The following is a 252-nucleotide window of genomic DNA, read 5'->3' on the forward strand; positions in this document are numbered from 1 at the left end:
TTATTTATTTATTAAAGATTTCTGTCTCTTCCCCACCGCAGCCTCCCCTTTCCCTCCCCTTCCCCCAATCAAGTCCCCCTCCCTCATCAGCCCAAAGAGCAATCAGGGTTCTCTGCCCTGTGGGAAGTCCAAGGACCACCCACCTCCATCCAGGTCTAGTAAGGTGAGCAACCACGTGGGGTAAACAAGTACTTTGTTATGAATGAGGAGAAAAGGAAACCTGGTTAAGCCATCATAAGTTGGAGCATATTT

The sequence above is a fragment of the Alexandromys fortis genome, unplaced genomic scaffold (genome assembly GCF_014885135.2).
Source record: "Alexandromys fortis isolate MF-2015 unplaced genomic scaffold, M_Fortis_MF-2015_v1.1 scaffold_387, whole genome shotgun sequence".
Lineage (NCBI taxonomy): Eukaryota > Metazoa > Chordata > Mammalia > Rodentia > Cricetidae > Alexandromys > Alexandromys fortis.